The sequence below is a fragment of the Scyliorhinus canicula genome, chromosome 11, assembly GCF_902713615.1.
Source record: "Scyliorhinus canicula chromosome 11, sScyCan1.1, whole genome shotgun sequence".
NCBI classification, from domain to species: domain Eukaryota; kingdom Metazoa; phylum Chordata; class Chondrichthyes; order Carcharhiniformes; family Scyliorhinidae; genus Scyliorhinus; species Scyliorhinus canicula.
In genome coordinates, this window is record NC_052156.1 from 117135196 (window position 1) to 117147824 (window position 12629).

The following is a 12629-nucleotide window of genomic DNA, read 5'->3' on the forward strand; positions in this document are numbered from 1 at the left end:
GGCCATGCTAAATTGCCCGTAGTGTAAGGATAATGGGCGGATTGTTGGGTTACGGGTATACAGGTTACGTGGGTTTAAGTGGGGTGATCATTGTTCGGCACAACATCGAGGGCCGAAGGGCCTGTTCTGTGCTGTACTGTTCTATGTTCTATGTTCACCTTACCTACAACTGTTTATTAAATTTGGTTACAGGGAGCACAAGGGCCTACCTTTCAGGTGTTATTCAATAGACGCCTTAAGCACTTTTAATCAAAAACAAAGTTTATTCTACAAATTTAATTAACATTTTTATAAATACACACAGTAAGCATTTTTAACAACTACAAATATAAATATCCCACACAGCTACAGTACTCTATGTATAACCCTTAATAAATTCCCCCTTTAAGCTATTTCAATTTAGTAACACAATCCCATAGACCAGAAACCCCTTTTCAAAGGTGTGGCCCAGAGCACAGCACTCCAGACCTAGTATGCACTCTTGCATCCTTTTCAAAACATCAGGTTTGAGCTCCTTCCTGAAAGCAGTTATTTCTTTTCAAGTTATCAAGTCATCTGGAAACAGCTTTTAAAATTTAGAGAGAGAGAAAGAGACAGGACAAGACTCCTCTGTCTGAATCCAGCAACCAAAATGTGAAAACAAAAGCAAAAAAATCAGAGCCACTCAACAGGTCCCAGCTCAAAAATGAAAGTGAAACCCAGAGCCACAGCCCAGCTCCACCCACACAATGGCATCACTGAAGCCAAGTGATAAGACAAAACATTCCTTAAAGGGACACTCCCATGACAGTGTGAGTGCAAAGGGTGTTGGGTGAGGGTAAGAATTGATGCTAAATTGGCATAGGGGCTATAAAGGGCCATAAGGTAAGTACAGGGACATAGTTTGACATAGAAGACATGAGGAACCATAGGGAGTGGGTACAGAGGCATAGTTCGGTATGGAGGATATGACGGGCCATGGGAGCAGGAGTCAGCACAGATGGGGCATAGGGGGATAAGAACTAGAAGGCTATTTTTCTTTTTAATTGCTTTTTTCATAGCTGGGAAGAAGTCCAGAAGCACCAAGGCAGGTCTTTCACAGAGCACGCCTCTGCACCCAGCAGCCCTGTGACTGCCTCCAAACTCTTTCTTGGGGCAGTCAGCCTGACTCCCACTAATGCCTGCTCCAGAACAAAAATGAATCCACCTGGGGTAATTCCTTCTGAGCCAGGTTTGTCGAGTCGGGAATTTTCCTGACTTTACGCTCCTGACTGAGGAGTGAAAATTCAGGCCCAAGTCTTGTTCACCTCTTTTTCCATCCTTGCTGGCCTACACTGCTTCCTGGTACCGAGTTCCTCACGCACATTTAATCTTTTTACGGATCCGTACCTCACCATCTCTAATTTCCTCTTGTCCAATAACACCCTCTCCCCATATCACCAGCCCACCTCTCCAATCCCGAACACTCAGTTTCTCTCTCTGTAATTTCCCTCCCCCCCAACACACACACATTAAACTCCTCTGAATTCCCTCTTCTCTTTAAGATACTCTTTAACTACAAAGGACAGAAAATTCAGAGCAAGGGAAGAAAGGACACTAACAAGGAAAAAAGTGTCCTTTTCTTTGTAGCTCCATGCTGTCACAATTTTTTTTTTAAACTTGCATGCCTCCTCCAAGTGCCACATCTTGTTTTCATTGCAAAAAGCAAATCACATCAGTCCATGTTCGGACAGTTTTGTCAGACTGCATTTTGTATGTAATACAGTACACTGTTACTATAAATTTGGTGCTACTTAGAATTGATGTACATATCACATCAATCGAAAGACATTTCAACAAACGTTAGACACTTTTTGAAACAGGCTAATTTATTGAGCAGATTTATGAAAAGAGCCATTTATAGAAACAAGCAGTATGGGAGAGACACTAAACTGTTTACATTCAACTCAGAAGCACTTCGACAAATAAGGTAGGCAAGTCTCATAAATCTAAACCAGGTTACGTTTACCAGCAGATGTATCTAAGTAGAATTCTTACATTTTCTAAGTTAACTGTTCTTACCTGGAAAACTGCATTCTGAACAGCTTGAGTGAGGCAAGGGAATGAACTCAGGGCATTGGCCTTGTACCAACCATATTAGTCACACAGGAGAGGTCATGGTGCAGCCAAGTCTCAAATTCCTACTTACACTGGGGCTGTAATTTCATCTGCAGCAGGAAATTAATATTCCTTCTTTTTAAAATCAGTGTCATATGGATCAAGCCCTGTAAGTTGCTCCTGTAAAATAAGTTTAGCTCTCCAAGTGCTGGGATTATTATGTTTCTGTTCTCCGAACACTCAAAAGCATCCATATTTTTCAGGCAGAATGCCCAAAATATTCCAAATCCAGTAATCAATTCAGGGGCAGTTAGCAATCAAAATGCTGGTATGATGTATTATAGCACATTGATTATCCTGCTTACAGCGTTGTTGCTCGTTATGCTTTCCCTTAATTTGCTCTGTTTTAATTACCTTTGCTCAAGAGTCGCCAGGTATCTTTCTGATACCACCACAGGGTTCAAAGCCGAATACTGATCAATGACTCGATACACCAGTTAATAAGTTTGAAATCAATACACGTTTATTTACACACAGTCAATTATTACTCATGCATAAACTCTACTCGCTAAACTACAATTACTACTAAAAGCCTATATTTAGCTTCGAGTGGCCCACTCAGTCAGAGGAACAATGGCCGTTGGCCAGTTCTGATACTGCTAGCTTCGAACTGGTATAGAATAGTAGCTAGGAGTGCCTATTTCGTAGCGTGCGTTGACCTTAGACTTACCTGGTTGGTGCTTGGCGGCCTCTCGACGCTGAGAGCCAAAAGCCAAGGTGAAGGTGAAGAGGAGTAAGAGATCTTTCAAGAGAGCGAACTGACCTTGGGAACTCTGTTTTATAGCCCCCAAGGGTTTTGCGTCCTTCTGGGCGGACCCCGGACTTGGTCCCAATTAATTGGACCATGTCCCAATTGTTCGTATTGATTTTCTCCAATAACGGGGTTGTTCCCTGATCGTTGGGCGGGCCCTATGTAACCGTTGGCCTGCCTTTGTTTTAGCTTCCACTGGCGCCGGGAAGTCTGTCCTGGCACCGATTGTTTCAATGTTTCTTTTTGTCCCCAGAGATAGCTCATTACTATGCTAATGGCTTGTAGTTTCAATTCTGTCTGGGTTCTGCAAGTCCTAATACACAGGAAACCTTGCACCTGCTTGTTTTCTCTAGTGCTGTCCATTTTTCCCTGCACTCTTTGCGAGTATCCATTTTGGAATCGGGATGTGGCCACCCCAGGTGGCTACAGCGTCAAAGGACTTCACTTTGAATCCAGTAAACAACTTCCGATTTTTCCCTTTGCACAGACTATATCTCAAGTCATTTAAGCAGCAAGCAGATTTCACCCAGCATATGCTGCAAATAGCTCATTCTTTATGACAAAAAATAGAATTTGAGCCAATTTCTTTTTTTTAGGGACTTGGGTGTGTCCAAAGGAACAAAAGCTGCTTCTTCTGTATAAAAGGCTAGCTTAATGTATTTAAAATTATTACACTTCACAAACTTCCTGGTGATGTCTAAAAGGCACCCTTCTAAAAGTTACAATTATTTTAAAAATCAGAAAAGGCAGGATTTTCAGAAGACTAATACTGCGAAAATAGCTCATTCCTAGCCTCAGTCGCGAACAATTTTCAATTTCGATGGTCGCTCGGGATCAATTTGCTCCCGAGTATTGTTGAATCACTGGTAAGAGGTAAACAGGATGGCTATTGCATTGCTAATATTGAAAACATCAAAAATGTTGAGGTTGTGGAAATAGGGCAAGGATATCAATGTCAAATGAGAAAGCAATTATATCCACCCACATACAAGGTGACAAGATAATGCTTCCAAACTTGCCACTCCCACCAAACAAAAACTCCAAGGTAGTATTAGGAAATTCAATTAACTTTTTCCCCTTTGGATCAGCTGCTGGCAATAAACATACCTTTCCTGTACTTCCTTATGTTAGCAATTGTGAAGTGTAATAATAATAGCAATTACTATCGGTTCTTACACTTCGATTTGATAACTCTCTCTCCAATTCAGTTATACCTGCTGTGGATTTTAAATTTCCCCCTACATGCATGCATTTTGCCTGCTGAAACCTGCCTGGTTAAATATCATAGAAGTGATACAGACGGATAGGAGACAACAACAGCTGATACAAACACATTGCGATAGTGCAGTTAGCTATTTTAATAAAATTGCAACCCAAAGATGGGAAAAAAACAATCCTACTAGGAGCACCAATTTCTAGTTTGAATTTGGTCAGCCTTGACATAGCAGAATCCTCCGCATACTTAGTATATGCAGCACCGGGCAGCACGGTGACGCAGTGGTAGCACTGCAGTCTCACGGCACCGAGATCCCAGGTTCGATCCCGGCTCTGGGTCACTGTCCGTGTGGAGTTTGCACATTCTCCCCGTATTTGCGTGGGTTTCGCCCCCACAACCCAAAGACGTGCAAGGTAGGTGGATTGAACATGCTAAATTGCCCCTTAATTGGAAAAAATGAATTGGGTACTCTAAATTTATTTTTAAAAAGATATGCAGCACAGAAACAGGCCATTTGGCTCAACCAGTCCATGGCAGCATTTATGCTCCACTCGAGTCTCCTTTCATCGTTCCTCACCTAAATCTATTGTTGTAACCCTGTACTCATTCCTCCCTTATATGTTTGCCAACTTCCCAGTAAAATATCTAAAGATATACTTTAACCAAATCTATCATTTGCTTAGGATTTACATCATAAAATGCCTACGCATATTCTGCATCACCCAGGTTGAGAACTAGCTAGAATAGGAAGACACAAGAGAGAAACACTGTTTAGATACATTCTACAACTCGGGCTAATAAGTGGCAAGTAACATTTGAGCCATACAAGTACCACGCAGTGACCATTCACCTTGACATTCAAAGGCATTACCATTATTGTATACCCCCAATCAACATCCTGGGGTTGCCACTGACCAGAAGCTGAACTGGAACAGCAATACAAGTACTGTAGCTACGAAGGCGGGTCAGAGGATAGGAATTCTGTGGAGAATAATTCACCTCCTGACTCCATAAAGCATATCCACCTTCTACGAAACACAAGTCAGGAGCAGTGGAATATTTTCCACTTGTCTGGATCAATGCAACTCTCAGAACACTCTAGAAGTTCAACACCATCCAGGACAAGGCAGACCGATTGATTGGCATATCCTGCACCAACCTAGACATGGACTCTCTCCGCCACTGACGCATAGTGTGTATCATTTACAAGAAACGCTGTAGCACTCATCATGGCTCCTTTGACAAATCCATGACCTCTTCCATTTAAAAAAACAAGGGCAGCCGACACATTGGAACATCACCACCTGGAAGTTCCCCTTCAGGCTACTCACCATCCTGACTTGAAACACATCGCCATTCCTTCACTGTCAATGGGCCAAAGTCTCAGAACTTCCTAACAGTACTGTGGGTGCACTTGAGGGATTGCAATGGCTCAAGAAGGCAATGCACGAATACCATCTCATCGGCAATTAGGTATAGGTAGTAAAATTGCTGGCCGAATCAGCAACATCTACTTCCTGATAGCTTGTTGTTGTGAATTTCCACTGGAATGGATGTTGGCCAGGCAGTGTGGGTTGAGACTAATGGTGGTGATGACAGACGTGCTAGTGATGTAGAGTTGGATTGCATCAGTTACAAATGAAAACTGACACCATGTTTTCTGATAATGCCACTGGCAGTCAGCATATGGATGACAAATACGAGGGGGCAAAGCAAGGATTCTCGGTGGGAACAAGCCATAAGCGTGGGAGCCAGGGGTTAGCTTTAATTGCAGGAAGGTGCTAGAGTCGTGAGCTATTTTGAAAGATCAGAGCAGGACATGGTAGTGCTTTAGTGGTCCAGTCAGTCTGGCAGTGAATGGTTAACCCAGTTGTCTGCCAGATCAATTCAAGTCTGCGACCCTTGGACTTATGGAAGCGGAGATGAGGGCCATACTAGGGGAATGGTCGGAGTGAGAGACAGCAATATTTTAATGCAGACTAGGACATCAAAGGTGGAGGTTAAAGTGTGGCTGAACAGGCTGATAGCTGCAGAAATGATGCGGTGAATAGGAATGAGAAAGGAGGGTTGCATGGAGAGTGATACAAGAAAGTGTATAGAGTGGATACGGGTTACGGGTATAGGGTGGATACGTGGGTTTGAGTAGGGTGATCATGGCTCGGCACAACATTGAGGGCCGAAGGGCCTGTTCTGTGCTGTACTGTTCTATGTTCTATGTAAAGTGATTAGATTGGCCTTATCTGTGATTGACTGAATAAGAAAAGCAAGGCCAAATGAGATGGAAGCTCAAGGGGGCTGCTGTTTATATGCACTGGGGATTTTTTGTGGAGAGAAATTAAAGAGGGGTCAGAAAGCAGTGAACTCGAGAGGAGAGAGAAAGCAATGAAATGAGGTAGACATTGAAATTACCAAGGATGAGAAGAGCCTTGCTGCAAAAGCTCAGTGGGGAAAGCATTTATCATATTATATATATATATTATAAGCATATCTCAGTGACAACATTTTTATGATACTTGGACGAGTGGTAGAGAATGAGAACTATAAATGAGAGCTGAGAGAGATGGAATAAGGTGAGATGCTCAAAGAAGGAGAAAGTGTCAAAAGATCAGGGTACAACACCAAATCATAGCTTGGCCTCAAGGCCAGGGAATCAGTGGCATCAATAAATTATCTATATGCACAAAACACTATGAATAGTTTATCTACATTAGGCTAATTATCTGAAGTGTTAGAAATAAATAATAAAGGGCAGCACGGTGGCACAGTGGTTAGCACTGCTGCTTCATGCATTGGGTTTCGCTTTATGCAGACGACCTGCTATTGTATATTTCGTACCCGCTAGAGGGGATGGGGGAGGTCATGCGGATCCTAAGAGTCTTTGGGAGCTTCTCGGCGTATAAGTTTGCCCCCACAACCCAAAGATGTGCAGAGTAGGTGGATTGGCCATACTAAATTGCCCCTTAATTGGAAAAAATGAATTGGGTATTCTAAAAACAATTGTTTTTTAAAGAAATATATAATAAAAGCGCAAGTGACAAAGGACAAACTATTAGAACCGTGCTATTTTGTCAGACATCTTATTAAAAAAATACATTTTTGAAACAAGTATAATCAATACTGGTGGAACTTGAGGGAGATTTTCTTAGATTAATTTTATTTTACACCATTACTTTTCAATGCATTGACACAGATAACAGATTCATGTGGGTATAGATTTTTAAAATCTAAATTATGCCTTTGGCATGTATTTTCTACATTCAAAGTACTCTCGAAATACAACAATCTTGAATCATTCAAGCACTGTAATTTGAACTGTGAAATTGCGTGTGGGTATATTTGTTTGTGGTTTTTGTCATTTGAGATAAAACAGCATTCCCTCTAACCATTACAGCTTAATTCACATAATTTTATTATAGAATAAACCTCAAAATAGTAAAACACATTTAAACTTCACTGGGCCCAGACTTTGAATTACCAGTAGTCAAACGAATATTTCAGATTCAATGGATAGACAAGTAATAATGAATATGAAAGTGATCACCAATGCCATTAAACTAGATTTCACAATACTGGGATGAAAATAGAACATAGAACATTACAGCACACTACAGGCCCTTCGACCCACGATGCTGTGCCGACCATTTAACCTAATCTAAGATTAACCTAACCTACACCCCTTCAAATTACTGTTGTCCTTGTGCCTGTCAAAGAGTCGCTTAAATGTCCCTAATGACTTGGACTTCACCACCTCTGATGGCAGTGCATTCCACACACCCACCACTCTGTGTAAAGAACCGACCTTTGACATCTCCCCTATACCTCCTTCCAATCACCTTAAAATTATGTCCCCTCGTGACAGTCACGGACCCTGGGGGAAAGTCTCTGACTATCCACTTTATCCATGCCTCTCATCACCTTGTACACCTCTATCATGTCACCTCTCTTCCTTCTTCGCTCCAGTGAGAAAAGCCCTAGCTCCCTCAACCTTTCTTCATAAGATATCTTGGTAAATCTCCTCTGCACCCTCTCCAAAGCATCCACATCTTTCCTATAATGAGGCGACCAGAACTGGTCACAATATTCCAAGTGTGGTCTAACCAGGATTTTATAAATCTGCAGCAAAACCTTGAGGCTCTTAAACTCAATCCCCCTGTTAATGAAAGTCAACAGATCATATGCCTTCTTAACAACTCTATCAACCTGGGTGGCAACTTTGAGGGATGAAAGTATTGAAATATTGATCAATTTAGAGTATTAACTTGAAGCTATCTTAATGTAGTAACATGCACATTACAAGGTAAACACTGCTCCGATTTTTTATTACAAGAAGCTCCTTAAGATACGTCAACATTTTGACTAAAAAAGGTAGAGTTGCAATTATATCTTAATCCCTTGAATTACAATGCAATAGAACTCTGTTAGCATCCAAGCCTTCCAGCAATGGTGCACACATTATTGTGCTACAATCAAGTTTTATCCTGTGCTTTCATTTAAAGATGTGAAGTCATGTATAAGTTTTGATCAAAGTAAACCTACCAACATAAATTGGAAAAAACAGAAATTTTTAAAAAATAATTGCTGACCAGTAGAAACTCATGATTTTCTGCCTCCTCCTCCTCTCCAAAACTACTTGTGTAGTCACTGATAAACTGTGATTCCCAGTGCAGCCCAAGATCAGTACAGACTTTGGCACACCAGAATCAGTTTTTATGATCAGCTCCTAAGTGGCTTCGCAACACCTCTACTGTTGCAATTTCAGGATCAGTTTCAATCCTTTCCCAGTTTTACATCATACACAAATGCTTTCTGAATTACAAAAATTTAGGAATGGTAATGGAATGTGTTCACTCTGCTCCTCTCATGCCCAACTTTTCTCAATACTACAGGCATATTTTGTTGGGGAAAACACCATTAATAATGATTGGCACGGTAGCACAGTGGTTAGCACTGTTGCTTCACAGCACCAGGGACCCAGGTTCAATTCCTGGCTTGGGTCACTGTCTGTCCAGAGTCTGCACATTCTTCCCGTGTCTGCATGGATTTCCGCTGGGTGATCCAGTTTCCTCCCACAATTCCCGAAAGACATGCTTGCGAGGTGAATTGGACATTCTGAATTTTCCCTCAGTGTACCCAAACAAGCGTTGCAGTGTGGCGACTAGCAGATTTTCACAGTAATTTCATTTGCAGTGTTCATGTAAGCCATCTTGTGACACTAATAAAGATTATTATTATTATTATTATAAATGTGCAAATCGGCCAGCAAATTTTGGAAATGTGGTCGGCAGAGAATTGCAAATAGCCATAAGTTTCTGTCTATGAAGAGTGTTGACCAGGGGTCTCAATGACTTTCACCAAGTTGTTGCATGTTCACATTAAGTAAATTCATCGCAAAAGTGAAGTCTTGTAACTAACAGTGCAAGTACTACTACACAATTATGACTATTGACTGACTCTCTTGACCAAGAAGTGAACTCATAAGGGTGGAGATTTAAGCATTCATAAGAACATAAGAACTAGGAGCAGGAGTAGGCCCTTCGAACCTGCTCCACCATTCAATGAGATCATGTCTGATCGTTTGTGGACTCAGCTCCACTTTCTGGCCCGAACACCATAACACTTAATCCCTTTATTCTTCAAAAAACTATCTTTATCTTAAAAACATTCAATGAAGGAGCCTCCACTGCTTCACTGGGCAAGGAATTCCATAGATTCACAACCCTTTGGGTGAAGAAGTTCCTCCTAAACTCAGTTCTAAATCTACTTCCCCTTATTTTGAGGCTATGTCCCCTAGTTCTGCTTTCACCCGCCAGTGGAAACAACCTGTCCACATCTATCCTATCTATTCCCTTCATAATTTTATATGTTTCTATCAGATCCCCCCTCATCCTTCTAAATTCCAACGAGTACTCAACCTCTCCTCAATATGTGAATTGTTTCAAATTTTTAAAATGTAAAAAAAACCTTTAAATTAACATTTACTTCTCACTTTTACTATCGCTCTGCCTCTTTAGGGGCTGCACTGTTTAACCCAGAAGAAAGTACATGAAAATACAGCAGATCATTAATTTGAATGAAAACCAGTAAGACGTTATCAAAAATGTCCCTGCACTGTGCCTGCAGAAACAATAATGGCAGAAAAATTGCAAATACTGTTTAAGTTTGTAAAAGCACAAAAATTACAAGAGGAGAGGGTCGGGCACAATTCTCCACTTGCTGCTGTTCCCTCATTCCCCCATCTCCTTAAACAATAATCCAGTGGCATTAGTCCCTGCCTTACAAGCCACTTTCTAGTGATTCAGAAGAAGAAGGGTTCTGGTAACTATGGAAGGGATGTACGTGGGGAAGTTATTGGATATGATGTTAGATTCTCTGCTGCTGTCCAATCTTGGTTTGCAGCTGACAGGAGCTCAGTTTGACAGAACGACAAAGAGCCCGCCCTTTGCGGTCAGTTCCGATCTTTCCCACTGGCAACAGCTGAGAGACGCCGACTTAACAGACTCCCCCGAACCCTCTCCCTGTCCCTGTCCCGCCTCCAGGCCGCCACTCACCGCCTCCGTCGCCCCGGCACCTTCCTTGTGAGCGGCCCTGGGTCTCCTCCCTCGGCTGCTCCCACCAGGCCCGCCGTAGCCCATCAACCGGTGCTGACCAATCACAGCTCGCCGGTCTTTCAGGGAGCCGCAGGAGGCCCAATCAAAGCGCGGGTAACAAACGGGGGTCCCTCCTTGATTGGCCAGGGAGCCCGATTGCGGGGAAAGGCGAGACAGCCCAGCAGAATTTGGGGGAAATACTGAGCCGGACAGGCAGTGTCTGTGAGGGAGGGGGGGGGGGGGAACAGTTTGAATCAAATACTGAGCATCAAGGGGTCGGACTTATGGCTCCTCACGTGCTTCAGGAGGAGGACAGGCCCCAGTGTTGTCAGCCAGGATGGAAGCGAGACCCCAGAGATTAACTTCCTGGGGAAGACAAATAGATGGTCGTGAGGGGTCTCGTTCGTGGCTGTGCAGAGGAGCGACCGAATGGAGTGGAGCGCGTCGGGGAGGACCTCCTGCCAGCGGGAAACCGGGAGACTTCTAGACCGTAGGGCCAGAAGGACGGCCTTCCATACCGTCGCATTCTCCCTCTCCACCTGTCCGTTTCCCCAGAGGTTGTAGCTGGTAGTCCTGCTCGAGGCAATGCCCTTACCGAGCGGGTACTGACACAGCTCATTGCTCATAAAAGAGGAGCCCCGGTCACTGTGGGCGTAAGTGGGGAAACCGAACAGGGTGAAAATACTGTGCAGGGCCTTAATGACAGTGGCCGTGGTCATGTCGGGACATGGGACAGCAAAGGGGAAACGGGAGTACTCGTCAATGACGTTGAGAAAGTACACGTTGCGGTCAGTGGAGGGGAGGGGCATTTGAAATCGACGCTGAGGCGCTCAAAGGGGCGGGAAGCCTTCACCAGGTGGGCCTTGTCTGGCCGATAGAAGTGCGGCTTGCACTCTGCGCAGGCCTGGCAGTCCCTGGTCATGACCCTGTCCTTCTCGGTGGAGTAGGGCAGGTTGTGGGCCTTGATGAAGTGGAGACGCCGGGTGACCCCTGGGTGACAGAGGTCATTGTGGATGGCCTGAAGTTGGTCATCTTGCACGGTGGTGCATGTGCTGCGGGACAGGGCATCTAGGGGCTCATTGAGCTTCCCAGGATGATACACGATATCGTAATTATAGGTGGAGAGTTCAATTTTCCACCTCAAGATCTTATCATTCTTGATCTTGCCCCACTGTGTGTTGTTGAACATAAAGGCTACCGACTGTTGGTCGGTGACGAGGGTGAACCTCCTACCGGCCAGATAGTGCCTCCAATGCCGCACAGCTTCCCCAATGGCTTGAGCTTCCTTTTCGGCAGAGGAGTGTCGAATCTCGGAGGTATTGAGGGTACGGGAAAAGGCCACGGGCCTGCCTGCCTGGTTAAGGGTAGCGGCCAGGGCGACGTCTGACGTATTGCTCTCCACCTGGAAGGGGATGGACTCGTCCACCGCGTGCATCGTGGCCTTGGTAATGTCTGCCTTGATGCGGTTCAAGCCAGGCGGGCCTCAGTCATCAGGGGAAAGATGGTGGCTTTGATAAGTGGGTGGGCTTTCTGCATAGTTGGGGTCCCACTGGACATAATATGAGAAGAACCCCAGGCATCTTTTTAGGGCCTTGGGGCAGTGGGGAAGGGTGAGTTGAGGGGGGGGGGGCACATGCGGTCGGGGTCGGGCCCTAGGACTCAGTTTTCCACGACATAGCCGAGGATCGCTAGTCGAGTTGTGCGGAAAAAGCATTTCTCCTTGTAGGTGAGATTCAAGGATTGGGCGGTTTGGAGGAACTTCTGAAAGTTAGCGTCGTGGTCCTGCTGATCATGGCCGCAGATGGTGAGATTATCCAAGTACGGGAATGTGGCCCGCAGCCCGTACTGGTCAACCATTCGGTCCATCGTTCTTTGGAAGACCGAGACCCCATTGGTGACGCCGAAGGGGACCCTGAGGAAGTGGGAGAGGTGGCCGTCT

At 44.2% G+C, this 12629-nt stretch overlaps 1 protein-coding gene across 3 annotated transcripts in view; it reads right to left on the reverse strand.

Annotated features, from left to right (window-relative positions):
* The window catches only part of bpgm (2,3-bisphosphoglycerate mutase), a 56369-nt gene extending 45607 nt beyond the window's left edge, over window positions 1-10762 (reverse strand). The window contains exon 1 of one of the 3 annotated variants that reach the window (XM_038811181.1): window positions 10652-10762. The gene's annotated coding sequence lies outside the window, so the exon portion shown is untranslated. Of the gene's footprint in view, window positions 1-2040; window positions 2128-10651 lie in introns of those variants that run through there. The other 2 variants (XM_038811177.1, XM_038811178.1) reach the window with 2 other exon arrangements.
* Window positions 10763-12629: the final 1867 nt, after the last annotated feature.